General features: G+C 39.9%; 2 long non-coding RNA genes across 5 annotated transcripts in view; one reads left to right on the top strand and one right to left on the bottom strand.

The window, feature by feature from the left end:
- Window positions 1-26,512, top strand: part of LOC125323920 — a 102,966-nt gene that overhangs the window by 50,782 nt on the left and 25,672 nt on the right. For 3 of the 4 annotated variants that reach the window (XR_007202702.1, XR_007202704.1, XR_007202701.1), the window contains exon 2: window positions 5,127-5,290. The exons of the other annotated variant lie outside the window; for it this stretch is intronic. This is a non-coding gene — a long non-coding RNA (uncharacterized LOC125323920). The remainder of the gene's footprint in view (window positions 1-5,126; window positions 5,291-26,512) is intronic. 4 annotated transcript variants of the gene reach the window in all.
- On the bottom strand, window positions 23,427-26,264 carry LOC125323922. The gene is made up of 3 exons (XR_007202706.1): window positions 25,601-26,264; window positions 25,289-25,380; window positions 23,427-23,691 (listed from the first exon to the last, which is right to left on the bottom strand). It is a non-coding gene; the product is annotated as an uncharacterized LOC125323922 (long non-coding RNA).

Here is a 26,512-nt window from a genome sequence, read left to right as displayed (position 1 = left end):
AATATTGATTCACTTTATGCTGAAGAAATTCAGAAGTCTTGCATAATCAGAGTGACTGGGAATGTGTATACTGTAACTGAGACAGCACACAACTCGATGGAAGTTTGTATTGTTGGTGCTATTTGTCTACTTTGGAAGGGGTGAAATGTAGAGAGAGTACAAGTATGATATGAAAAAACTGCTTAACTGTCAGAAGAAAGCTTCTGAAGAACAGTGACCCTAATTCAATTTAAGGTTAAAACACCTAAGGTTATGTTTCCACATTTAGAGATCCATGTGCTATTCAAGTGCCTAAATTCATATAATGATCTGCAGATAAAAAAGATCAACAGTATTTAACAGTTATTGGGGAGAAATTTAGTTGACCAGCTACTAAGAATCTTATCTTGAGATGAGATCCTACACAATGAGTTCAGGAAAATATGGGGTTTGCTGATAGTGATAAAAAACTGCTCCCTGCTTACGTAATACCTCCAGGAACCAGGACCTCACAGCAGTACAAATCCAATAGCTATCAATACTCCCGAGAAAATACAAAGTGTGCTCTTTGTGTCTTCCTTCCTCATAAAAGTGCCGTGACAGGAACAGAAAAGATACACAATCTTTGCTACAGGCATCTGAAAAGTTGGCAATATTCCCAGAAAACAGGGGTACTCTGGGCAGAGACAGCATTGCATGACCATTTGTGCCACGGAGCAGAGGGTCCCAAGGGATGCTCTTGAGGCAAGAGGCTCTGCATAGCCTTGAAGGCCAGCCCCTATCTGAAGTAACATAAGGCATTGAGCCTGCTACACATCCCACAGAAATCAATGATAATCCTTTCAATTTCATGGGTTTGATACGCCATTGCTGTCACTGCCCTGTTCCTACACACTTCATCCTGCCTTCTCCCTGCCTCAGCTGCATCCACCCACTGATGCCTCCCAGGAAAAACAAGGTTGCATGAATTTGCAGGCTCAAGTTTTGTGTGAGGAACTTAGATATTTAATATGCAGCTTGCAGTCATTTCTCCCAGCTTCAATAGCCATCTGGAGAAAAGTTTTGAAGCTCACTGACATGCTGGAGAAGTGGACCTGATTGAGAAATGATGTTCAACAGCTGCCAGAGGGGAGGGGGATTGGAGCTGAAAGTTTTCACCAATGACTCTGGCATTGCCCCACAGTGCTACTAGCAAGTAAATATATGTTTGTAAATATCAGAACCTACTGATCGTGCCCAGTTTGCATTTCATAAATCAGAATGTATCAGCTGTTTCTTAAAATTTTATTTTCAGTCTTCTTTTGGTCACAATTTGGCCTAAGGACTACATCTGTTGTGAATTCCTTGTAACAGGACCTTGCCATTTGGACTACAGTTGTCATCAAAATATTCTAGCGTGCTCACACAGGCTGAGAGAAATATATTTTTAAAAATATTCTATCACTCAAAAATTAGTTTAAAAAATCAGTATTTCTTACTGAGTTGAAAAATAGTCTGTATTGAAATTCAGTTTCTGCCTTGCTCTGATTGGAAATGTCTATGTGTCTGAGTATATATATATAAACATAAGCACAGCCACACAGTAGCAGGGATATGTACAGATAGTAAATAAACCCGTGTAATGTAGTTTTCCAAAACGCAATTTCTCCTCAATTTTAATATTGCATAGCAGCTTGAAGACAACCCCAAGTGTTTGTTTTGACGCATTATTTTCTCAAATCTGATTCTTATTTATATTTTGAAATCAAGGCTTGCTTTTATCAAGCTGTATGCTCAGTGCAACAAAAGGTGGCAATTCAGGTGCAAGGTTCTGGAGAAAGACTTGCATTTCAACACTGAAAGGTCCCACCTCCCCTCTGAACACCCCTGTGCCTTTCCCAGCCCTACACCAGGGCATGTTTATATCAATCTGCCCAGACTGTTGAGAATGGTGGCCCACCAAGGCCGGCACGTCAGGAAGAGCTCCACTTCCAGGAGCTGCAGCTGAGGTCTGCTTCAGATGAGGAGTTGCAGGAGGGACAGAGAAGCTGTATGAAATGGAGGTGGTTCATCACTACTGAGTATCTAATGGATTTCAGGAGGGCTGTCCTTGTGGAAAATTAATAACCAAGGTTGTCATTAGATCAAAGGAGAGAATTAAAGCCAAACAGGGATGGTTGTGACATTATTGTCTAACAGACCACAGGCCAAAGCCACCCATTGTGCTGTCCCCATTGGCTGTGATCATACTGAAACAAACTTGGGAGCTGTGGTCCATGTGGAATGTGGGAGTGAGGCCATTGTTTTGCCTCTGTATAGCTGGGCAAGTACACTGCTGTCCAGCTTTCTTATGATTCCTCTCACCTCAACATGAGTTCTTCCTGAGTATTTGTGCTACAAGTGATCCAAAAAGCCCATGAGCTTTCTCAGTCTCCTTCTTCCTATCCCCTATGTCTGACCCCCCTGGGGAAAGGCAGGGTGTGAGACGCTGTGTGGGAGTTTGGCTGCCATGCAGAGCCAATCCACCACACACCAGAGTGGAGGGTCCAGAAGTTTGATTGACTGCTCCCTAGACAACAACAGGATTTCAGGTGTCACCACTCCTGCTCCAAGTATAAACAAGCAAGTCAGCCAGCAAATATTAGCTTTTGCTTTTCTAAGTGCCTCTTCAGCACAGTGTCACTTCTCTCCTATTCATCTGCGGAGACCCATAATGAAGTGTCAAGGCAAACACAGCATGATGTGGAGAAGGGCTGAGAACCAACATCTGCCCAAGCCCTGCTCTTCAGCTGCTTACCACAATACCTGTGCAGAATAAGGAGTATGAGCTCAGACTGGCAGCAAATGAAAAGGGGGCAGGAATTTGCCTATTCGTTTTTCTTCAGATAATAGATGCCCCTACCAGTGAGAGCAGTGGAATAGGACAGCATCCTCCCATTGCTCCAGGGGTATGTTTACACTGCCAGGTAGCTCTGTCATGTCTGTGCTATCTCTTCACAAACTAGTTCAGGTACTAGTTCAGAGTTCTTGAGCTGTGACTACAAGGCTAGCAGGATAGATTAGCCCCATGGAGCTCTTTGGTGTGCCTAGGCTTACTTGCAAATTACAACATCTTTGCCCCTGCCCTTATTGCATAATTTTTTAAAGGCTTCATGCTATCAGTGCTTTTCACAGGAAAGTCAGGCCCCACAAAAGCACAAGTGAGAAGGAAAAGACAAGAAGATCTAGGCCCCAGGACACTTTCTAGTAAGTGATATCAGAAATACTTTTCTGAGGAAACATATTTCCATTTCAAAACTCCATGGCAGAAGAGACCTGTTTGTCTCTTCTAGTCCCCATTGACTCTACTAACCATTCCACAGCATTTTTCATACTTTGACAGCTTTGACATCTTTGCTGCTGTCATATGCTGGTACGCACAGTAGTCCATAGATCATAATCTCCCTTTATCCGAGGAATCATGTCATTGCCAGGGACAGGGGCAGGGAGTTTTTCCAAAAAGGGGTTCCTTCCAGTCAGGGTAGCACGGCCCCGGTTCCAAGCCAGAGGGGTGGGTGTAGCATGGCAGAGGGAGAGGTGGGGTATTGCCTATTACCAGGGGTTCGCACAGTGAATAATAATGTTCCTTTCCTTGTGCACTCTATCATCAGTATTGTTGCTGTTACTATTCCTTTTCTTATCTCATTGCTGTTTCCAGCAAACTGTTCTTATCTCAACTCATGATCGGTGCCTTATTTGTCTCCAATTCTGCTTTCCATCCCGCTGCAGGGGAGGGGGAGAGGAAGGCAGGAGGAGCAAGAGAGCAGCGTGTGGTTTGGAGAGTTTCAGTGGGGGAAATGAATTGGGAAGCACCATTCTCAAGCCACAACACCTTTCTAAATGAGAAAGAAGTAGGCATAGAAAGAAATGACAGCCACCTCAGGAATACTCATCTGAGACATGGAAAGCCCAATTACACAGTTGTCCTCTGTTGCCATCTTCAGCTCCTCAGCTGTGTCAGCACTTTCCCTTGGTTTACACTGAGGTTCAAACATGCTCGGTCCTTTCCTGTCTTCACTGAAACATTTTACTGCCTGCAAGCAGTCCCTGCTCATGATATTCAAACAATTGATTTTTCTTGGTTTCTCACCTGCCCAGTGAAAATTTAACATTTTGGTACAAGCTATTTTTGTTACAACTCCCAGAGGAGGAATTAGGTAGGTACAACTTCAGGGCTTCCATTTAGGTGTACCAGGCTCAAGTCTGAGTCATGTGGGAGTCAGACAGCCCAGGCATCCTGGTGCTGTTCTATTAGATGTCTATCCTAGCACTTCACAGTGCATATCACCACAACTGCAGGATTCCTGTACAATTTGAGTTTTTAAAAGAATAAAATCCTGATCAAGTGTTTCTCCTGTGCACTTCCACCTTTCTGGCCTTTAATAACTCTTGGTAGCTGGAAATTGATTTGGAAAACCCAACAGCAGATAAAATTGCTTAGTTGGATGAATGGTCAATTTTGGCTTCCATTTTTTGATCAAGTTCTCATTTATCCTCATAGTCTCTGAAGTTACTGATTCTTTGAACCTGACTGCTATTCCACATAAGTAGTGTTTTATGTATAATCAACTTCTTTATTATATGACAACCAGTAACATCTGAAAGCTTTAAACATATTCTAACATTTTAATGATAGCAAGGAAAGATTTATGGGCAGAGTAAATATCTTTTATTGGCCCGATGATGTAGCTGGAAAAATGCAGACTTACTTTTGGGCACCCAAACCTTTTTCTGAATTTGAAACAGAAGCTACAAAATTGTGGCTTGATGGTTGCCATTTCTTTTTGTTCTGAAGCAGATCATGGGTGTCTGAAGTCTTGACTGGTTTCCCAGCAGTGCAAGTAGACAAAGCATTAAGTCCCTGCAAACCTTAATTTGGTTATACCCTTAGATCATCATGGATACATTACACAACTATTTTAGAATATTATCAGATTCATTGTAGATGGAAAGAGTCATATACTTGATGATCTTGCCCTTGAATTGTCATATTATGTTGTGTTGTTTTTGAGTAGTACCTTACCTCAAAAGTCTTTCTAACCAGCCTTTGTAGATACATAACAATTGATGTTATTTTCTAAGTTGTATTTCTTTTTTTAAACCCATAAAAAATGTTTACTTGCTTTTAGGTCTCCTCCGTGAAGTTTTCTCCTTAAAGGGAAGGAAAATGCACCATCTGTGGCATAATTTGTAGCTGCTTATTTGAGGCAGACTGTTCAGAAGGAAGTAAATCTTTCCACATTTTAGAAGGCTTGTGAGGGAAGGAATTTATCCACATTTAGCAGACACTGGGGTAAGTACATTCTTCTGGAAGCCGCAGGTTTGGGGGGCAATAAATCCTTCCATTGCTATTAGACAGGAGGCAATAAATCCTTTGATCTCTACCACACTCAATGATTTTACTCCACTCAGAATGTACATTTCATTGAGGTACTGTCTTCATTTTCCCATTTTCCTGGTATTAATTTATCCTCTTCTTCTAGGTTACTACGCCTATTTTTAATTAATTGGTTGTACTTCTCAACTGTTCACTCTAAGGGCATGGCATTCAGTTACATTATCTGTTAAGAGAGAAAATACTTTTTTTTTACTTTCCTTTCATCATCTGGGCAAGAGACTCTGAAGTTGTACCTGTGTATTCCCTCTCTTAAGAGTAACAAAGTATTTTCTCTTTTAGATAAGCGGTGCCCTTCAGCTTTTTGAAAGAATTTTTCTCTTGAAGAGCTTTTTTACACTTTTGGCCAATTTCACATCGGACATTTTCTCTTACATCTAGCTACAAGCATCACTAGGCTTAGTGTTGGCCTGAGAAACACTAGAAATCTAATATTTTAGGTGGAAAATCTGGAGGAAAAGGTTTTCTATATTAATTCAGCACTATTTTTATCTGCATCTTGGATTATGATGCCAGTAAATAAATGTAAATGAAGAATTTTAGCAGCACAGCATGCCTCAAATGCTGAGAAGTTACATTATTTTTCTCATTTTCCAACTGCCTTTGGTATTTATATTAAAAATGAAAGCATTTAAGTCCATTTAAAACAAAAGCATCCCACTCCAACATATCCTTTAAAACTCCATCTACTGAGAGGCCAGATGGAGAATTTTAAAATGAAACCTGCATCTTCCAGCATACGAGCCGAGAAGGCACCCGGAGGTTTTGAGCCTAAGTTTATTTCTGTCAAACACTGACACCCGGTGGTCAGTCAGACCAAGGCATTGCGCCTTACAGCCCCAGCCCCAGTGCCTGCTTCTGCCCTTGAGAGACGGGGCAGAAAGCAGGAGGGTTTCCGGCAGCCAGCCGCCTAATTAGCAATGACGGGGACTGAGTAGCAAATGAAACAAGCACATGGTCGGATATATAAAGCGTGAATACACTGAAAAATCTATCTTCCATCTTTTTTCTTCTGGTGTTTAATAGCATCATATTAGGCTAGAGAGGCTTATCTGTTCCCCTAAGGATAAGAAATATTTTAAATTTTGCTTATAAATATGTCAAGTATTCCCTTCTGTCACTGCATTCTTGTACAGCTGGTAAGCTGGGGACAGTTTCCAAAAACTGCACTACAGGGTGAAACTGTGTTGTCAGACTTTATAAACCATCTGGAACAGCAAGCTGCTTTTCATGCCCTGAAATTCCCAAGCCCTGCTTTTTCACACCACATGTAAAATTGATATCTTCCTATAAAAGTATAAGACTTAACCTGTGAAATTATAATAAGAAGTTCCAGACTTTTAATTAAGTTTCTGATCTTATTACCGAGGTGGAAGGCGTGTTTCACACATGAATTATCGGACCAAATGTCTTGCAGCAGCCGCAGCAATACCTCAGCAGTGCCAGTCTCCAGCTCCCTAGGGCTCTTCTCTGCCCATCAGTGCCCTGACACATGGCACTAGCAAACATCAGTTCTACAAATTCAACTTAGGGCCCAGTTTACCATCTTGTCTAGAAAAAAAAACTGAGAATGAGACAGAGACCTTCCATGACCTTTGCGAGGCAATTTTTTCTAAGCAGCTTGGAGTAGGTAAGATTCTTTCATCCAATACATCCATCACTCCTTTATGAAGGGTGCTCCAGATTAGGAGTTGGGTCGTTGATGACAAAAGTGCCTTTCAAGTACAGCCAAAGGGGACTAGTGAGAGGTGGGAGCAGGACTGGTGAGGTTTTGCATGAGGTCTGCTCACACAGCCAGTGGATTGTTCACTGAAAAATAGACTCTTCCCTCACTCATTCATTCTTCTACAAAGCCCTGTTTTTATTCCATGTGAAAAAAAATAACATTGGGAAGATCCTGTTTTTTGGTTTCATCAATGAGGAGAGCTAACATTCTGTTAACTCTGCTTTACACTATAAACTCTGCCCTTTCCTTCTTTTACATCCCTAAATGAATGGCAAGACCAAGTCTGGTTATAAAACTTCTTTGCTATTGTGAAAGATCTACCATTTTCTCTTATTGATTCTTTTCTGATTATCTCAATCAAAGCTGTGAAATCGAATTAAAGATGAGAGGCTAGCTGAAATATGTATGTGTGTGTGTGTGTGTGTGTGTGTGTGTGTGTGTGTGTGTGTATCTAACAGGAAATTTCTGATTTTCCTTGTAGTCAGGATTCTGAAACATACTGTTATATTCAAAAGAAACTCAAATATGCTATTATGATAAATGCATCGTAAGACACTCAGCTAGCCATAAATCGTTCATAATGATGCCAGGTATTTAAAAAAATGCACTAGGGTATATTACCGTGTCCCACAGCCGTAGGGAGGATGAGAGAAGATCCACCAGGCAGGAATTGCAGCAAGATTGATTTATTTAATTATTTTACAAACTCTTTTATAGACTTTTTTCTTCATAGTCTAATAGGACAAAGGATCAGTCACCCCTTGGGGTGATTGCCTAAAATCCTAAAACATCCATTGTCAAAATATTTTTCTACTGTACTATAAACAAGACTTTTCAAGGCTGCAGGTGTTTGGTTGTTTACATAGCTCTGCTACTTCTTCTGTGAGAGAGAAAAGTCTCTCACGGGCTTAGAAAATAGCAAGAAAATCCTTGCTAGCAGCATTTTTGTATCTACAGCCAGACAATGCCATGTTATTGTAACAAAGATATGCTTGCTTATAGTGTCTGAATGGCTTTTACTGATTTAGACAACTTTCATGCAAGGCAAAATCAATATTAAGAGTGTTTTCTTTAAACTTTAGGAAAGGAGGAGAGCCATTTGACATTAGTACTGTTCAAAAATATTTTCTTTAAGTCTTTCTGACCTGCATACATTAAAATCATGTTAAAGCAATTACAAATCCAGATACTCAAAACTGACTGTCAGTCCACACTTGAACTTAGTTCTTGAGGAAATAATTTGCTGCATGACATCACCAGGGCAAACGAGGTAGCTTCTAAAATGACTTTCAAATAAAATGCAGGAGCTGATTGAACTGGTGCTCTGAGGTCCAAATTTCCCTCCAAAGTAAAACACCAAGTCAATAAGAGGATCGTTATATCTGCAACCAGAAGAAAAGGAATGCTGATGTATATTAGTTTGGCTGTGCAAAACCACTGTGGTCTTGATTTTATGATAATAACACTTCTGCATGGAAATGCACTGCTTTCAGAGAAAACTAGAATAAATATGTCTTATTCATTCTTGGTTTACCCTTTTTTCTGTTCTTTGCTACTCTTCAGTATCCTTTCCTTCTTTTTTTCTCCCCTTTTTTTTTGCTACCAGATTCCAAATCTGTTTGTCCCTTTAGTCTCTATACTGTAAATCTGTCTTACCTCAGTTTCTGTCTCTCCTTCTTCTATCCTCTCTTCAGTCCTTCCCCCTTGTATATCTTGTTACACCTCTCTTCCCAGCACTAATTAATGCTTCATCCTTCTTTCATTTTTTTTTCTAAATCCTATCAGGCTACTAGCTATTCAGTTATTTTGAATGTCCATTATAGCCTGAGAGTTTCTAAACTTTAATTAGTAGTTTTTTAAATGCCCTTAGTATAACATTTTTGTCTTTACTTCTTTCCCAGCAGCTGAAGAAGGAAAGGTTCTTGCACACAGACTGAGTGCCTATTCAGTCAGGTCTGAAAGAAGAGCATAAAAAAGATGGAAACATCTACAGTTACCAGAAATTTTTTAAGTCCTCATATGTGAGTGTGCTTGAAAATATGGCTGTTCCAACCAGGTTCATTTTTATTTTTCTTCATTAATTTTCTGCCCTTTGTCTTCATTTCTATTGTCATTTGGCATTAATTAGTTAGCTGAAATGTTTTGTGTAATTGGACTAAGCAACCAGATTGATAATAAGACAGAGCCCTAAAGGTCCCAAATTCTGTAGCCTCAAAATACTTGCAAATTTTCCTTGTCAACAAATGCTGCCCCTGGCAGACAAAATTCATTTTGTGCTCCATTAGGCTTTGCTGTCCTCAGTTTTCTCTATCATGCCTGCCCCTATCTTTCCTTAGCTGCCTTCTACAGGAGCTTCTGTAGCACTTAGCATCAAAAATGCAGTTCTTCAGAAAAACCTGTCAACGCAAGAATTTAAATCTGAAAAATTTACACAGTAATACCAGCTTGGGGCAATGTACCCTGTACATAAAGAGACCTTTTTATCTTTGGATGTTGGTCCTTGTGACCAATTACCAAACCCATCTTTCCAACTTATTTTTATCATGACATGATAACATAGTGGCTGTCACAAAGACCTGTAACATTTCCAGCGTTAATTCTGCTGATGCACAATTGTGCTTTAACATGCAACTCGAAAATTCCTAAAATATGCCGAAAAAACCCCACATATTTTGCTGTAATTCCAATGGAACATGCCTCCCTTGGATCTTTTTTTTTTTTTTTAAACCAAAAAAAAAAATTAAATAGAATGAAATATTTGTAAAGAGAGGCTAGGAATTTCATGTGCATGTTTCACTGTCTTAAAATGTCAAATAATTTAAATTGCATCATTGTGCAAACCAAGCATTCTACTGAGCTTACTGCATGTTTATTTTTTTTCATGATGGTGCAGCCATCTTACCTCCGTGATGATTTTAAACAAGGGGTTAGAAAAAGAACGGCTCTAGGGGTAATATGAGAATGCCAGCGTTCAATAACTTTGTCCCAATTCCAAGACAGGAGACAAGGGAAAGCCAGATAAACCTTTTGGACTGGACAAAGGGATAGATATAAATACAGATATAGATCTAGAAATAGATTATAGAGATATAAATATAGGTATAAAAGACACTATACAGTGTAGAAAGGTAGAAAGGCAGCAAAGAAAATGGCTAATGAATGTTTATTCACTGTTTATAATATCAAAAATTTGCTGAGTACTTATTCATTGATTCTTTTTGGAACTAGGAACTACGAAATTGAATTAGCAAGTAACACATTTTTTAAAATAAGCAATTTTAATCTGCAGTTTGGCAGATGCTCATTACCAAATAAATGTTATTTTTATGCTAAAAGTATAAATGGATGTTAAGAGCAAAGAGACTAAACCATGGAAGTAGAGCCTACCTGGGTTGCAGCATTTCATCCAAAAACCTGGCATCTTGGAGTGAGCATAAAGGGAAGTGTTTCTTTCTGTTTACAATGTTCTTGCAGGTTTTTCCCTAAGGTCCTGCTCTTGGCTAGAGACAGGATACTAGGCCTCAGTACTTGCTAGATGCAATGTGTCCTTCCCACTTCTGGCCATCACTCTGAGTTCAGTACAGCTGTTCTTGCATCAGTATTTTATCAGTACAGGTCTTGTTTCGTCACTAAGCATTTGAAATCTGTTGCTTTCTAAAAACACAGTATTTTAAACACATTTCAAAAATATAGGAGAGAACACTATGCATGACTGTTGAACAAGGTCAGTGTCAAATCAGCAAAGAGTTTCCCAAATCCAGACAAGAAATGCCTGAGCAGGATACCTTTCTTATACTTTATACAACTTAAACCAGAGGGATGTTATACCAGCAGATTGAGACTGAGCAACCATGATGTCCCTAAGCCAGCCAGAACTGCAGACCTGCCCCATCAGTTGCCCAGTGAATTCAGATCAATGGTGTGAGTGAAATATTCAGCTTATTCCACACAAGTCAACTTCTCTGTCTCCAAAGGAATTCTATGGAAGTGCTGATGGACTCAGCAAAAGTGGCAGGTGGCTTGTATTCCTGGGTCATGTGAAAGACCCAGCTCATTCTGAGGAGGCACCTAGTCCTGCTAAACAACTGGAGAGGGCCCTCAGACTTTATAGTGGGTGGTACAGGATTTCCAAAAATTCAGCTCTTGAGAGCTGCACTTTAAGAGGAGTTTCCTTACTATGGCAGACATGACCTAGGATGCTACAGGGGCCAATGTTCCCTAAATGGAGTGAAGAGCTCTCTCACATCTGAGAAAGCTGTATCAGTTTTCACAGCCACAGCACATTAAAATCCAAAACCACATAGTACACCAAAGAGCAAAGATTTCAGTGAATAGGCATAATGGCTCTGTTTGTTCCTGCTTTGCTGTTCTGCACACCCTGCAGGAGAAATATCTGCAGAAAAGAATGAAAAATACATACGCTGTAGCTTGTTTCTACATGGGGAATTATCTCCATTCTCTTAAACTGAAGACTGTGTGTAAGTAGTGTCTTGGACTAGCACATATCTTGATGAAAACACACTGATCCGCTCTGAGGAGGTACAGAGACAGTTTGGTGAAGATCTGTGAGTGTTTCTGGCGTCAGCTAACAAGGTCTCACTTTTTCTGTTTGAAGGCAGAGCTGAGAACAGCTAGGGATGGTCTATGATATTCTGGCATAGACTTGTTGCTGTGATAAAGACTGAAAATATCACAAAATATAGATCTCAGGTATCACAATATATGCATACAATGTGTCATTCAAAAAGAGAGAAATATAGGTAGAACCAATTTGATCAATTTTCTGCTCTTGTAGTTTGCTGCTACTTGATGATCATCTTTAAAGCAAAAATTCTTTAACAAAAACCCTTTCAAACTCAGGTGGGGTTTTCTATCATAGGCTAAGCCCACTACTTTGTCATATCAATTCCTACATTTGAAGAATCCTCTTGAATAAATTTCAAGAACATTTTCTCTATTCCATTCACTCTTGGTTTCTCAATTTAGGTGACTGTTCTCTCACAGAGGTTAAGGGAAATTGTTAGCAGGGAGAAAAATTGTGATGTGATTTCACTTCAACACATGGACTCAAAGCAGATTTCAATGGCTGCTGGTTCCAATTTAACTTCCAGCCATCCCATTCCCCGGAGGAAAACTTTAAGGCATATGTAACTCCTTTTATACGGCATCTCTTACAAATTTTCTTCCTTCCATAACCAAAATAACTACTTTAGCCTGATGTTCTCATTTTCTACCTTTATAAAGTACAATTCTTCTCAACTTTCATTACAAATGAGTAACAAAAAAAAAAAAAAAAAAAAGAAAGAAATAATAAAGGATATGATCCAACGGAAAACTAAATCAAAGCATTCCATCTGAGGCAAAATTACTATATATAGAAACAATTACATTTCTGAAGAACAATACATAAGGCATCACTTCATAAAAACTAAAACGATGGAAAATCCACTTCTTTCTTAGTAGTTTGTTTCAGTGTTATTCACTCTCACTGCTTGCATTCTGCTATGTTCCCCAATTACATTTGCCTGGTTTCAGCTTCCAGTCATTAATTCTTATGACCCTTTTTCTCTTCTGGATTGAAAAGATCTTTACTAAAATCTTCATTAGTCCTTCTTTCTGAGGAAAAACTTGGTCTTCTTATTGAGGAAGCAAATAGATTACCTTCTTGGCTGTAAGAAATAATCTTCAAGTCTTGAATTATTTTTTTCTCCTCTTTTCTGTGTTCTACATAATTTTTCTTTCTTGTGTGATGTCCAGTAGTGAGATAAACTGAACCCCCAATTCCTATTGCCATCACCTTACTTGTAGAGCTATAGATGTTTTTTCTCTGCTGAGTTGGGCCTCACTGAGACACAATGTAGACCTATACATTAAGATGCTCTGCAGTAAGAATGACAACAAGTAACATGGTTAGTAAATAAATCTGTACCTACCCACAAGGTCCACCTCAAGTGAGCTGTAAGAGCGAACACTTCATGAAAATATTCCACTTGTCCTTTCTGCTCCTTTTGACAAAATCAACACTTTCTGATTAATGCATATTTCTAAACTTCAGATTATCCCTCTCTGTTTACTCAGCTGGGGTTATAGTAGAGCATGAACTACAATTTATTTTGATGTGAATTTTATTAATTTCTAAGATGACTGTCAGAGCATGTCATCCTTCTGCTCACTTTTTAGAATGCAAGGAGCTTGTCACTGGTAGAGAGGATTCTCAGTTTTGCACTGAGCCTGGCAGACAGCAAAACATCATTGTCGTCAACATGTCCTTATTAAGCAAAGTACTGGGAAACCAAAAGGCAGAGGAGAGAGAAATGCTGGTGAACACAGAGCATGAGAATGGTAGGCTGAATATCTGTCTACTGCAGCTTTTACAAAAGACCTTCACTCATGAAAATGCAGAAATAAACTGAAGAGAGGGTGAAGCCCAAGAGAGGTTTGGGGTTATGTCACAGGATTATGTAGGAAATTTTTTCTCATACATTTCAAGATAGAAGAATATCATGCAAGTGCTGGTAGTGATCTCAAGGTGCAGGGCCAAAAACAAAACAAAAAAATAAAAGAGTAAAATTAAAATAAATGGACTGGAAGGTGAGAAAATATTTATTCTATCTATAAGTATTCCTTAAAAGTATTCCATTTCCTAATTAACAACGACATTTGTACAATCCCAGCTCGTTGTGGGTCTGCAGAGGCTGAGCCTCTGCCGCGCCGAAGCCCAGCAGCAGATGGAGCTCTCGGCTTGCGTTTGAGCTGCCTTTTCCAGGCTTGGTTTCATCTCTTTGTACTTTTTTTGGTACATTTCCGTTTGCCAATTAAATACATATATTGCAGTTGAAATTTAGAAACAAGATGAAACAGGAAAAATAAATTTGATTTTTTTTTCACACTAAAAAACTATATTTCTTTTTGTGCTTTCACACCATATATGTCTTTTACAAAGCCACTGCTGCTCTTGTCCAACAACTGTAAAAATCGTTTTTTCTGTAGCTGAATCAGGCCCCAAATGAGACCACACCTGTAAAAACTTTAGTAAATTCACTTCTTATAAAACTCACTTATTAGAAGTTAATTAGTCATTAATTAGTAAAAAGGAACTATATTATTGGTATGATATTATATCAACTATATTATGTAATTGGTTTCATAGCAGATTTCATCTAAGGTTTAACCTGGGTTGATATGTATCTAAAAATACTGATTTAGATGCTTTTTTTAGTGCAGAGAATTTGAATTGCCATTCTTATTTGGACAAAATAGTTTCCATGTTACTTTAAAGTTGAAGAAATCAGACACGTGTCTTAGGGTGACCTTATGATGTGTATCCCATATCGCTGCCTATGCCCAGAAATTAATTTTTGTGCCTTTCTATGCCTCTAAACTGTCTCTGACAGGGGGAAGGAAAAAAACTGAGTAAAACTTTTTCAAAGCAGTTTGCAGTTTGTTCAAGGTCACACAGAGATAGCGCTTTTTTTCCAGCTGCAGCAGGGGAGTGAGGAAGCACCCGGCTTGCTGGTTTTTCCAGTCAGCTTTTGGCCAGTGGTTCAGCTTCTTCTTCTCTGGAGAGAGACTGAGAGTTGAATTTTTTTTTCCCTTGCCTGGAATTTTGGATTTTCTCCCTTTCCTACTGGACTGCTACAATATTAGAACACATCAGGAGGACTTTCCACTGGGCACAGAGGGCCTGGCCCTTGGCCAAGCCCCAGCTCCGAGGAGACCAAAGGGAGGACTCCAACACTTTCCCAGGTTTTTCTCCACAGTGAGAGATTTTATTATTTAGCATTATTTTCCTTTTCCCCTGTGTTTGTTAAATAAATAGTTTTATCTCCTTCACTTTCCTTTGAGGAATTTTTTTTTTTTTCCTGAACCTGGTGGGGGGGCGTGGTTGTGCCTTCCCTCAGAGGATATATTTCTAAATTTGGCCAAACCGGAACAACATGTTTGGTTCAAGACAGCTGATAGAACAGGTGGCAGCATCCTTTTATATGCCGTCTTAGCAGGCAGGAATCCTGAACTTCAGGTCCACCAAAGTCTTATCACTTGATTGTTTGCATCAACTGATTTAATTCCTAGTAAAATGCCATGTTTCCCAGCTCCAGGGATATAGTCTGGCACAGGGCGTTTGGAATGAGGAAGGTGGTGTTTGCAGGTAGGAGGGGTGCAGAAAAGAAACCCAAGAGTTATGGGATAAGGTAAGGAGTAAGTAGAAAGCAGCTTGACTGTGATGCCCTTACCAAGGGTGCTTTCCAGAAGTGACTGAGAGGAATGGCATCAGGTTTCTGCTTAAAATGGTATTTAGTTTCCCTCTTTAATTTTAATTGGAAATACATAACCCATATGCATGACAAGGATTAGAGCCCAAGATTTCCATATTTACGAGAGGAAGTAAGGGGTTTGCTCCTCATGTGCAGGGAGCTTTTTGCAAGCTACAGTCTCATATCACCAGACTGGTTTTTGCAATAAAAAGAGTGTATTGATTCCTCTTTCTCTGAGAGTCATGTGGCTTTACCAAATTTTTGGAAGTATTTTAGCAGACCTCATGTTAAAACACCCTTGCAAAGCACACTAGCTCTATCATCTAAATATGTTCTATTGCCTAAAGACAGATTGTTATCTCTGAGGAAAACAAAACTGCTTCCTTTTCATTAAATTAATAATTCCAAAGCACAATAGTGAAAGTCATAGATATACCATGTAGCATTCTTGCAACATTTACATTTTTACATCTTGGATCTGGTAGCAGAGTGTAAAATGTAGTCACTCCGTGCCAGGAGAGCAAAATTAGTGTTTCTGGAATCTTCTTTTTCCTTCAGCAGCAAACAAACTGGTCAATCTGTTTTAATCTCTCAGGAGCAAAACTGCTGGGAGCAGTATCCACTGCTTCTGGGATCAGCTAGCAGACAGAAGTCATATAACCAGCCTGGTCATATATATTTCACAAAATATACTAGAGAGGTTCCTTAGCTTAACCATTTTGATTTAAATTTGTAAAGAAACTCCAGACTCTGTCTTTTGACCTCTCGGGCAATTTTCTGGCTTAAAGAATTTCCAAAGAGTAGAACCTGGCAGAGAAGGAAAATCCAGCTGCCAGGAGCAGGCTGCCAAAGGTTGCCAAGCTCTGTAGTGGATAAAGGGTACAAAGAGAGCATGACTGGTAGAGAAATTGAGCTTTTCAGCCTAGAGAGACAGTTATATGAATGCTGAAGCCAAACATAAAATTGAAACAGATAATTCAGCTCAGAAAAGCCTACTTAAGTACTATTACACTGGAACCCCTGAAAGGAGAGTCGATTTTGAAAGTACCTGCTGTGTGGGGTTTTGAGCCAGCACAGGGAAATTCAAGCAGCAAATGGGCATGAAACAGGATTCTGTGTTTTCTCTTCACCACCACCATGTTTGTGCTCTCCAGCTCAGTCTGTTTGTAGAATATTTATTTCTGCACAACAGTTTGCCTGCATGAAAAGAAGCATACACAACAACCAATAGCTGAACATCACATTAAAATAATTCAACATAAAGTTTTACATTTTTTCCGGTTTCAGAAGCATTGAGAAGCTTTGAGTTATAGCTGTATTTGTGATTTAAGATTCACATCTGAAACCTTTGAGCAGAAACATACAATATTAAATCCTACAATCCTAAATTGTTCAGGATATATGAAATACATTCCAACAGTGAACAGGTATAACAACATTAGAACTGTTTTCAGAGGAAAAGTCGGTGTAGACAGGGATGACTCAATGTAAGAACCACTGAAAAATTATTTGAACTCACATATTCTGCAATTTTTTTTCCTATGGTTAAAAACTACCAGCAGTTTTCACACAATATTCCATAGAGTTTCATGAACACGTCTCCATTTACACAGAAGATCCTTTAAAAGCAAACCTAAAACATTTCTGTAAATATATATAGATTATGCGTTACCAAGATTACATTTGTTACCTGGTGATCCAACCAATTTTTTTATGTACCTGCAGTAGGATGATGCATCTATTTTTAAAACCTCTGATATAGACACAGATTAGATATATCAAGGAAGAACTTGAGTCCTTAAGTAAGGGGCAGCAAAAGGATGCTGTTCAAAACAGAGCAGCAGCACGTCTAACCCCAGGAGTCTTGCTCCTATGCATTGCCACCTTAGGAGCATTTGGGCTGACTTAACTTATTCCAGGGGCCGAGCAGGTTCTCAGCTAATCCTAGGACATTCAGCAGTTTGTACAGCTGCCTCTGACTTCCCACAACCATAGCTGAAGTCTTTTGACATCATCAAAATCCTTATGTTAACATGAAGGTGAGTAATATAGTTAAACAGTATAATTGCTTTTGAGACAGCCTTCTCAATTAATTCTGTGCTGTCCTGAGTTTGTGACTTTAATGTGCAGCACATCCGCAGGTCTTCAGAAATATCAAAGCATCAGTAAAAACAAAAAAAAACATTTAAATTAACATCCATAAATAATACTACATCTCATGAGTATGAGTGTTTGAAAACTGAGAGAGACATTCACAGGGAAGTACAATTTTTAAAAAATATTTCCATGCTTCTTCACACTGGACCTTTTTATCTTCTTGTGGAAATGTATGCTGTAGTACACTTTAGTCCCCACTCATAGCTGGCATGGCTTTCATCTTCCTGCTTGATGCATGGTGGCTTTTTTCTCTGCCTTGCTTGTGGCAGAAAAATGTTGCCTGAATTTTTATTGCCTTACCTGCATGAGAGTGGTAGCTTCCATGTGCAAAATGATTTACCAGCACTTTAGAAAACTGGCCAGTAAGCTTGTGGGTAGCTCTTCTTATAAGAAGTAATAGGAACTCTATTACATAATCAGTCAGCATCACTGTTCTTTTTGACAAAACAGAAGAGGGGGAAAGAGCAAACCCATGGAAGTACAAAGACACTGTCAACATTTACCTCTGTGTTCATTCAACTTGTTTCAATTACAGGAAAAGCTCTGGTGAGTCTGCCTGTACTAAGGGCTCACCCAAGCAGTAAGACAATGAGAAACTGATCCCTGTGCTTGGAAGGATGGTTTCTGAATACATCCCCAAGGTTTCCCCACGTTCTGCCATCACCAAGGACAGTTTCCCCAGTGCTCAACCGCGGAGCAGGGTTCTGTCATCCTATACCTATGTCCCCTCCTTACATCTCAAGGATAGTGGCTGTTATGAGCACTAGTCTTTAGGTCTAGAGCTAAAATGCTTTCATCCAAGAGATGACATTCACCTTTAAGCCATTTAACACATGCAGTCCATAATTATAAGAACCTTGGACTGGCCTAGAAAACACTCGTGAAGGGAGGAAGAATATGGCCTTTTTCAGAGTGAGAAGACACAGGCTTAGAAAGTGATTAACTAAAGTCACAAAAACATACATCACAAAGAAACCTTGTGTTCTAATGTATGGCCTCTTTCAAGTCCTGGGGATTCCTGCAAGCTGTGAATATACCTGAAACATCAAGTGTGATTCCTACCTGAGCACAAATGCCTTCTCCAAGCGACTAGTTGCCTTTACTGAAATAGTGCAAGTAGGGGAATGACTTGGACACGACTGTAACTTTTCCCCCTCTCTTTAAGAGACCAGTTGATACTATACAGACCAGATTCTAAGTCTATCCTTTTCTCCTTGGCCCTGAGGAATACTGCTCCTTTCAAACTCTGCTGTTCTGGCTTTTCTTCTGTTTTATGCCAAAGGAAATAAGCTTGCATGGAATCCCTGCCAGTAAAAAACAGTGCACCCTGAGAATCTTCCTCCTGCTCTTTGATGAGCTCTATTGATGTCAATGGTGTTTGTCTGTGAGATGAAGATCCCCGTTCAGAGCCCATCTCATTATCTTGTAACATAGTGGAGGAGAAGCTGTATCCCTCCACAGCTTCCTATCATCACTGCAGTTGTAAGAGCTTCTGCAGCCTGTTGGTGCCCACTAACAATTTTTGTGAATGACAACTGGATATGAAAACAGTGTAACATTCATCATCATTTTTTACATATATTGGTCACATCAACCCTAACAGCTTGCTGAAAACCACCTACAATTGTATTTCTAATCAAAACCAGCAATAAAAAGCTCACCATCAGAAATTATTTACAAGCTACTATGAGAAAATTTTTGTCCCCCACCTTCTATTCTTCATAAAAATCACTGCTTCTGAAAATTGAAGACCTTGAAATTCCTTAGGTCTGAAACTGGAGCCCAGCAAGATAGTAATTATCTCCTACCAATTTTCTACTTGCCCTTTATCCCTGAAAACGTCACATTTGTGTGGAAGGGCAGCAGAACATAATGCATCCAGGGAATGCTGCGACAAAAGCCTGCTTCAGCTCATTTCCCAAGGCTGAAAGTGAGCACCTTGACACAAGGCTCTAAAGGCACCTGAACAATGAAAAATATTCAGGGACTATCTCAGCATAGGAACGGCCTCACATTTTGGATTCTTGAATGAAAATACATGAAGCCATGTCTGTCAGTGTCCCACTAGTTTGATGATTATAGTTTTTAGTCTATTTAGGGGCTACCATGAGCATAAATCAGGAAATAAATACAGCCTTTAAGGAATAGGAGTTTTAGCCTGTCTTCAATCTCCATCATATTCACATATCCATAAATTTTCAGGCACCTGCCGCTGCCTGGAGTCTGGACAAAGGCGTAGAGAGGCTGAATAGGGATGATCCACTGCAAGAGCAAACTCTCAGCATGGCAGTCCTATATCAGCTGGGCAGGGTAGATGGTAAATTGGGGTGGGCATCACCTCCCACCCCCTGGATTTCTTCACTTCTTTTACAGTGCGATGCTACTGGAGACATCAGACACAGATACGGCAAGCAACAAAAAGACTCTTCTGCTGCCAGAAAGTTAGGGGAGGGTTCTCCTCCCAATGCTTTAAATTAACATAAGCTGTCAAGTAGTCTAGACTGAAACATCAATAAGAGATGAGGTATTAAATGTGGTTAATCTCACAGAGCCTCAGAGAGAAGTGGGTTTGTTCTCTACCTCTGTTTAGTGTTAGATGGGCTAATGGCTGGCACCCATGTCCATACAGATTTTGAAGACTTTCCTCATGCAATATTAGTTATCCACATCACAGACAGCTTCTGGCTCCTGGCAGGGTGATCTAGTCCTCTGGCAAGCTCCATCACTGCACCCACTCTGGCTGTGCAGAGAACTGTGCTGTACTGAACAACACGCACCTAGCCACTTCCCTCTTAATTTTTGCATTCCTTCTCAAAATGAACTTAAACTTTTGAAAAAAAATGCTTGAAAAATTTTTGTCAGCACAGAAGTCTAAGTTTTCTGCAGATGATGTAACAGTAATGCAACCCCCAAAGGGATGAATGAGGAGCAGCTCAGCTCCAAGCAACTTCTTCCTCTGCAGTTGGCTCTGAATGCCAAGAAGCTGGGGTGCAGGTATGCATTTCTGCTTATGCCCAGTGTCATAGTTAGATACAAATTTATGTGGAACAGAATGGCAAAGACAACCATCTTTTGATTCAGGCTAAATCTGAGCATTTTCTAAGGTGCCTTGCCCCTACTTTCTCATACTTACTTGTCTCCCAATAATGCTCTGATTTCTAATTCCAAAAAAGCTACAGTTTTGCCTGTTTTCACTGTCCAATAAGTAATGCACTAGTAATGTGGAAAGGATGAAACTTCAGGGTCACAAGCCACACTAGATTTGTGAAGAGCTGACATCACTGAGAGCTGTGTGTGTGGAACAAGGACAGTACATAACGCTGCTCCCAATGATGACTTATAAATGTTTCTATTGGCTTTTCATGGATAGGCTTAGTGGTATTATCTGTGTCCTTAACAGAATATTCATCAAATGAAAAATGTGTCTGATAACCCACTCTACTGGACAGCATGTCCTGACAGCTAGGGACTACCACTGCACTCCCTCAACTTGGAACAAACCAATTTTGCCAATGTCATTTTTCACTAACTGAAGCCTTTTCACCTCATTTTTATCTCACTGACAGCCCATCTCCAGTAACCACCATTTACACTGACAACAATCTCCTTCCACCACATGCTCCACTTATCAACAACAGCCACTTTGTTAATATAAAAGCAGTTTCTTGGAATTTTTCTGAGAGTCTCACTCAAGTGTAACTGTATAAGATGTATCTTCCTTCAAAATCCTCATCATCTTATTTTGCCCTGCTTTACTCAGCCAGCTAAGGGTCTAGAAATTATAGCCACATTTCCTCTTCAAAATATATCTATTTGTTATCATAGAATCATAGAATGATTTGGACTGGAAGGAACCTTTAAGATCATGTAGTTCCAAGCTCCCTGCCACATGCAGGGACACATTTCACTGAACCAGGTTGCTCAGAGCTCCATCCAGCCTGGCCTTGAACACCTCCATATGTGGAGCATCCACAACTTCTCTGGAAAACCAGTTCCAGTGCCTCGCCACCCTCATAGCAAAGAACTTCCTCCTAATACCTAATCTAACCTACTGTCTTTCAGTGTGAAGCCATTCTCCCTTGTCCTGTCACTACACACTCTTGTGGGAAGTCCCTCTCTGCCTTTCTTGCAGGCCCCCTTCAGGTACTGGAAGGTCACAGTTAAATCACCCTGAAGCCTTTTCTAGGCTAAACAGATCCAATTCTCTCAGTCTTTCCTCATATTAGAGGTCCTCCATCTCTCTAATCACCTCGGTGGCCCTGCTCTGGACAAGTTCACGTCCTTCCTGTAGTGTGTTCCCCAGATCTGGATGGAGCACTCCAGCTGGGGTCTCACCAGCAAAGCACAGAGGTACAGAATGCCCTCCCCCACCCTGCTGGCCACACTGCTTTTGGTACAGCTCAGGACACAATTGGCTCTCTGGGCTGGAAGAGCACACTGCTGGCTCATGCCCAGCCTCTCATCCACCAGGATGGGTGTGTGCATTTGAGGATAATGCAGAAGCAGTGGTTCTCATTTCTGTATTTCTTCCTACCTTATAATTTCCATTTAAATTCCCAAAAACCAGGGATGCAGTCTCATTTAACATCTTTCTGTCTCATTATCCAGTTCTAAACCAGGCAAACCAACTCTGGAGTGGAGCTTCAGTGTACATATTGTAAAAGGAGAAAGGGAAGGAGCATGGAAAGATGCATATCTTCCAGTGGAGAGTAGTGGATCAGTGGGTAGCCTCTGGACACTGGGGACATTTTCTGGGATGAAGGTTGTCCAACAGACCGCTGTTACCACAGCCACCCATCAGGGATACCTGCTCCATATTCCACTGATTAATTTGGTCCTCCTGACCTTCACCTATGTTATCTGTTGCATGTCAAAGAGACATTTCTTTGCATTTCCGAGTCAAAGGCCAAGTACAGCAGTTAAAGGGAAGTCAAAGCAGGATATTTTGAAGACTTTGGAGAAAGATTAGATAGCTATACTGATACTGTATAAACATGGGAAGGGCAAAACATGGGATTCCTGTGTTGTCTGCTAAATCATGGAGCCTAAGAGAAGCAGAGACCCTCAAAGCAATGAATCATGAGGAAAAGAATACCAAAAAAAGTAAAAATGCTTGGTGCTCCTGCTTACAGTTGATATCAACTGCAGTGAGAGCCTATACACATAAATAAACACTCTGAACATTAAACAGAGAGTTTCTGTTTATCACACATTTTGGCTGGCAGTCTTTCTACTGAATGCACTAAAAAACTTGCCTAATGGCCAGAGACCTGGATCCCAGCAAAAGCACAAAAACCTGCTTGGAAGGTTTGGAAGGTTTTTGAACAGGGAAATTGGAACTGGGATCCATCGGTGGTCAGTTTTTTCCCTCCCAAAGTCTCAGGCTTCTGGTCTCTTCCAGGACTATTGCACATCAGGAGGTATCTTCCCCTGGTCCTGGTGGATGTAAAAAGGAAAGTAAGCATTAGATTGCTTTCAAGACAAACAGAGGACTAGAAGGGAAAGGTATCACTGCCAGATCTACTAACATAACTGTTCCAGGCTTGGATTATTTTCCCACTTTTGTATGTTGATTCACTGTTGCAGATTTGTACCATTTTTTTTCTCACGGTCTCTGTTCTATATTCCCAGTTTTCTTTCTCCTGTTCCTTTTTTTCTCCATCTGCCATTTTTGTACACTGTACTGCTCCTCCCAACCCTTTCTTGTCCTCTTTTGAGATCAGAAGTATGTGCAGTGCAACAGTTGCTTTCTCTAGCATTTTCAATCATACATGTATACACAGACAGACAAATTCATATACTCGAGAAGACAAATCCAAAGCCCTTTATTGCTTCTTCATCAGGAGCAGAAGATGGTGATGTTTGTGATGAATGTCATGACTCACTTAAATCTGGGCCCTGAGAGCCCTGTCCTCTGTGCAGACAGGTTTTGTCTCGGTGTAGATGATCCACTAAGAGAGCATTACAACTCTTTGGTTGGATCCTCATCCCAAACCTCTCTGTATTTCAGGCCACTGAAAGCCAGTTAGAATGTAAGACCAGCCTTGGAAGTAGGTTTGATATTCTACAAAGACGTAGTGCAACCTCACAGAGGTATGGTATCCTTGTAGTAGCCATCCAGAATGATGCTTCAGGGCTCTGTGCCAGCCAGAGCATCAGGCCTAGGAAAGAAGAATTGTATTGCACTGTTACTTTTCAAATGGCCCTCTCATTGCCCAACCAGAGAGATAGACTCTGGTAGATAATTTGAGTTAATACAAAGCTTTGTTGAGGCTACAAGAGTGCTTAGCATCAGCAAAGAAGTCTGTTGGAAACTGAAGAGTAAGCTTCAGGTGAGAGGCAACTCAGTGCCTCACTTGATAGGAGGAATCCCATTGCTACCCATCAGACAGGTTCGTGGAAGGACTCACATCTCTGTTACTCCTCTCAGCCCTGTCACCTTTCAGATGATGAATTAAGGACATATTTGAATGAACACATGGATGTTGTATGAGGAGGAAGGAACTTCACTTATCCCAGACACCATGTAAATACGTCTTGCAACTTTTCTGGTCAGTGCTTGTTCCTTCTGGTACATAACACTGCTTAACTCATAAGAAGGGGTACTAGCAGATGAAATAAGAACAATTTGTCTTAGGTCATGACAAAATTGACAATGTCACTGGACGTAACACTGAAGCCCATAAAAGGCCTAACAACAAGGCAGAGTAATGGAATAAATAAATCAGAGATGACTTTTAAATCATACAAAATTAATAACAAATTTTTTCTATAATACTAAAGCCCCTGTTCTGAAAAAAATTTACATGACAGACCACAAAGGATTGTTAATATTGTATATATGGAAGTACACACACATAGAAGAGTACCTTGAAAAGGCTTGAAAAGCTCACAAAACCAGCACTTCCACAATTATGCAACCCAGAATTAAAGTTTTCCATATACCCTTAATTTTGTCTGTTTATGAATGACACAACAATCGTTAGGTAAATTTTTAAAGTTATCTTTTCCACACAACTTGGTTGGTGACTGAAAGAAAAGCAGTTTATTGGATTCTTTAGCTTGGTTCTTCAGGCAGAGGTCCCAGACACAGCTTGAATATGGTGTTCACAGCCTGTTCGGTTTGGCATTATTAGTTTCCAACTGGGATTTTCTCTAGCGCTTGCTCTTTACTATATGAGTGGTCAATTTCCACCAGAATTTAGCATTGCATGATCTCTTCTTGGTACCTAATCAGTAGGACTTACAACCTCTAGTTTGGATCCAAGTACTCTTCAAATTACTTTTTGTTAGAGCTAGGCATCAGCAAGTGGGAGCCACAAAATCAGCATAAGGGTATCCAGTAAAAAATGTCAAGAATGTGTACAAGGTCCTAAATGAACTTTAAGAGAGAGAGAGCTCTTAGAAGTTAGAAGATCCTCAAACTGTCTGCACTCAGTTTGGTAAGATGGAAAGATGGGTGGGACTTCCATTTGGAGTCCTTCAAAGGCATCTCCCACACTCCAATGCCTAAGCAGGGAACTATGCTGTTTATTACAGAAAAGCATTTGGATAAAGTGCCTGAAAGCCCTTCACCCCCAGGACCATGACTGAGGATTTGCTGGGGAAAGATGCAAAGTAGAGGAATTCAAAGCCATGAGAGCACTTTTTTCACATTTCATGCAACTTTGTGAGACATTAATTCAGGTCACTTTACAGAAGGATCTTCAACCCTAGTCTCTATAGATTTCTGCCTGAGTGTTTTTAACTGCTACTTACTTTAAAAAAATCCTTCTCTGAGAAGTCTATTGGATTGAGCCTCCAAAATGAGATCAGCATCACACAGCCATATTTTATGATTCTCCACAGGCCTGGAAGAAAAAGGGGACAGAAAATAGTCTTAGAAAGAGGACATCATTATATGACTGTATATGTCTAGTGACAAAATGAAGATACATAAGTCACAAAATGATGAAAAGAATTGTATATGCATTTAGGCATTTCCAGGACAAGGTATAAACTCAGTTGGTGGGATGGGGATATGAGCACTAAATTTAAGCACCTAAAATGGCAGTGGCCATTATGTCTTACCTGTACCTCTTCTTAAGTCCTTCTGTGCTACACAGGATTTCCAAAAGGACGGTTTCTCAGGCAAACAGAGACCTTGGTGACACACAGACCACATGAAAACATTTGCATGTGTGCATGGTATTACTTACATTTTTAACTTTGTGTTTATGAAAGACTGCCTTTTAAGTAGTAAAATTAATGTCAGGAAGAGGACCCAGAAGGTATTAAACCATCTTTACATTATTTAGTTTATGTGGTCTAACTAAGGCAGCAGGGAATTCAGAAGTGCTAGAGGGGAAACCTCAGGCTGATAGTACCATATGCTTTGGGGTACTCTGAAGGGGGAAAAAAAGTGAGAATACTTTTTATAAGACCTTATAGTCTTTCTTTTCATGAAAAAGTGCATAGAACAAGGCATAGAGAAGCAGTTGAAGTTTTGTTTCCAATGCATGGCGCACAAAGCCCACTACTCTTTATATAAGCACCATTCTTTATAATGATTCATACAGTTGCTTTTGTATTATCTACTCTCTACCATGTCTACAGAACTTCCATAAATCTGCCATTTTCTGCTCAATGCATTGACATAACTGAGATTTACCTTATTTTGGATGTCACATAAAGTATGTGTGATTCTACCAAACAACTTGTAGGTCAGAATTATATCGAACCATCCAGTGCTACACCTTTGATATTGTGTTTCTGGAACAAACTTACATAAAATCACTAAATACTGTTAGCTGTTGAAAGAACTTATATATATATATATAAAATGAGATTATATATACAATAAAAAATATGTTTCCATATGTGTTTTATTTTTGTTAAGTACATTTTTACTTTTGTTATAGTTGCAAAACCAATCTCTTTTTGCAAGTATGATGTTCCATTGTATTTTAAGGTATTCTTGCTTAGGACAAATTAGGATAATGA

The sequence above is a fragment of the Corvus hawaiiensis genome, chromosome 3 (assembly GCF_020740725.1).
Source record: "Corvus hawaiiensis isolate bCorHaw1 chromosome 3, bCorHaw1.pri.cur, whole genome shotgun sequence".
Classification (NCBI taxonomy): domain Eukaryota; kingdom Metazoa; phylum Chordata; class Aves; order Passeriformes; family Corvidae; genus Corvus; species Corvus hawaiiensis.
Note: the sequence above shows the minus strand (reverse complement) of the source record. Positions and strands in the feature narration are given on the sequence as shown.